Raw genomic sequence first — 3,217 nt, forward strand, 5'->3', positions numbered from 1 at the left:
CGCTGGGACGGAGGTAGCGCGTCGCCTCACCGTCGCTATTCTGCTCGCTATGCTCCGCTACGGTGCCCCTTACTTTGACTTGACCGCAGCCAATTACAAGACACTTGGCTTACTTTATAACTCTGCCTTGAGGGTTATAACTGGTCTACCCGTACACACGCGCATCACGGAGCTTCACAGATTCGCTCAGCTCCCACCAGTGGATGCACTTATTGCTACGCACCGAGCCAATCATGAAACTCACCTGCGTCACACACCCAACGGGCATCGCCTCCTCACTCGAATCTTTGACGAAGCTAACCTACACTTGCCCTTATTGGACCACCTTACAGCACCATGGACAGAAACATTGGTAACAGATCCAAAACCCCTTCCAGCCAACACCAAAGAGCCAAGAAGAGATCACCGACAACGCCACATAATTGATACACAAGACCAGCACGTCAGCTATGAGGGCCAAGCGGGAACGAGTGCACTCCAATGCCGCCGGGCGGCGCTTCTTGGCTTCCGCGAGCAGATGCTGCGCCTTTCCTTTCCTGTAAACGAATTGGTTGGTTGGTTGGTTGGTTCATAGGAAGGGAAAGGCGCAGTAACTGTCTCACTTGTTCTCTGTGGACACCTGAACCGCGCCGTAAGGGAAGGGATGAAGGTGGGAGTGAAAGTGGATAGAGAGAAAGGGGGCCGTAGTGGAGGGCTACGGAGTAATTTCGACCACCTGGGGATCTTTAACGTGCGCTGACATCGCACAGCACACGGACGCCACTTCGTTTCGCCTCCATCGAAACGGAACGCTGTTGAACTTGGATGCGCTCGACATGGAGAGTCAAGGAGAGTTTCGCCACGCCCCGGGTCGTGAAACGCTATTCATAATTGCGCTTGTCGATCGTGAGGATAATAATAATAATAATTGGTTCACAGGAAGGGAAAGGCGCAGTAACTGTCACACTTGCTCTGTGGACACCCTAACCGCGCCGTAAGGGAAGGGCGGAAGGTGGGAATGAAAGTGGAAAGAGAGAAAGAGGAGCCGTAGTGGAGGGCTACGGAGTAATTTCGACCACCTGGGGATCTTAACGTGCGCTGACATCGCACAGCACACGACGCCTCTTCGCTTCGCCTCCATCGAAACGCAGCCGCCGAGGTCGGGTTCGAACCCGGGTACTGCGGCACAATAGTCGGGCGTCTTACCACCGCACCACCCCGGCGGGGCGCCGGCATCGGTTGGTTGGTTGGTTGGTTCATAGGAAGGGAAAGGCGCAGTATCTGTCACACTTGCTCTGTGGACACCTGAACCGCGCCGTAAGGGAAGGGATGAAGGTGGGAGTGAAAGTGGATAGAGAGAAAGGGGGGCCGTAGTGGAGGGCTACGGAGTAATTTCGACCACCTGGGGATCTTTAACGTGCGCTGACATCGCACAGCACACGACGCCTCTTCGTTTCGCCTCCATCGAAACGCAGCCGCCGTGGCCGGGATTCGATCCCGGGAACTCCGGCACAGTAGTCGGGCGTCTTACCACTGCACCACCCCGGCGGGGCGCCGGCATCGGCTATTTTCCTCCTCCTTTCTCTATCCCACGGTTCACAGGAAAATAGCCGGCATCGGCTATTTTCCTATGTGAACCGTGGGATAGAGAAAGGAGGACGAGCGCCGGTGGGGAGAGGCTGAATCCTCGAGTGGAGACAGCGTGCAGCATGTAAGCTGCATTTTTATTTTAAAGAATTAAGGACCTGGGTCCGAGATTATGGCCAACCCACCGGGGTTGGGTCTTATTAATCAGCGGGTTTGATTGGCTGCGTAATTCTGAGGCGGATCATGGGAAGCGACCGCCCTCATGTCTGTTTGTCGATGCCACGAAAAAGCGGCCATCAGACCCGGTTGAGCAGTTCTGCCCAGTCTGGCACAGCTGGCGACTCCATGCTCGGCACATAAGCTTTCCGGAGTCCTCCACTAGGGCGTCTCTCATAGCCTGAGTCGCTTTGAGACGTTAAACCGCACAAACCAACCATCCTGTGTGAATTAAGCGGTTCTCTGTGCGAGATGTTTTGTACATGTAATGTACCCTTTTGCTAAGGCGGTGGCATCTCTGTGTGAGGCCACCTTGTTGTAACATCAGTGTCACCCGTTAATAATTAGCAGGATTATTAACGATGCGCTTAACGGTGCGCACACTCCCAGACACCCTCAGGGTGAGTGGGGGTAGCTGTTCCGGTCGCAAAGGAGATGCCCTCGACTTGCGTGGCAAGCTCAGCCGGAATTCAACTACCTTGTAGTGACAGAAGGGGGTGGCCGTTTGGTGCCCAGCTGTCGCCGGTTTAAGCCAGAGTAAGGTTCGGAGTCAGAAGTAACAAACAAAACACAACTTATGCACAGCAAGAGGCGATACAGAGGAATACACAAGAACACTTGAAATGCACAGACGATAGGTTCACAGAATACACACACTAAGCATGCAACTACAGAGGTATTCCATATAACCCAGAGGCTTTACAACGCAGATGAAACACGAGAGAGTCACATAAACAAACACCAAATTGTTCACCGGGCACTGTTGCAGTCCGACGCCTCCAGAGTAACGATGTGGCCGCCATGCAAGACGAGCCCGCTCCCTCGCAGGTCCGTGGGCTTGCCAGCCACGGGTGATCCCCGGGAGTCCAGTTGTCGCACTGGCGAACACGCCGCAACCACTAGCTGACTAGCAACCACTAGCTACGCAAGCGGTGCGGCCTCAATAAATAGGGCGCGCCACGTCTGTCTTGTTAAGGCGAGCTAGCGCGCACACACACTTAGCTTCGCTGGCTAGAGCGCTCCCTTTTCCTCCCGTCGAGCCGCATGTCGTCATTGGCTAGGACCCGTAAAAAATTCTGGAGAGCTCTGGCATATTCCAGATGATGAATCCCCGTCATCGCCGGGTAATGAGAAAGAGGGTGACGCGTACAAAGCTACGCGCTCTCTCGCGCGGGGGCTTTTCTCGAACTTTGTGGATGCTTCCATGCGGCGCCGCACGGGCCTCGCGCTGCGCCGGCTTGATAAAAATGTGGGCCGATTTCGTGACAATCAGTTATCAAGAGTATATACTCAGTGTAAATATAATCTCATTATCTCCTTCTACTGATCAAGTTATCAGCCTTCATTACTTCCTCAACGTGTCGAAGACGACCTAACATCACTTCAAGAATGTCACGTTACCCATCTGCCGTCAGCTATGAGGACCAAGCGAGAC

The sequence above is a fragment of the Amblyomma maculatum genome, chromosome 10 (assembly GCF_055883805.1).
Source record: "Amblyomma maculatum isolate TAMU_Amacu chromosome 10, ASM5588380v1, whole genome shotgun sequence".
Classification (NCBI taxonomy): Eukaryota; Metazoa; Arthropoda; class Arachnida; order Ixodida; family Ixodidae; genus Amblyomma; species Amblyomma maculatum.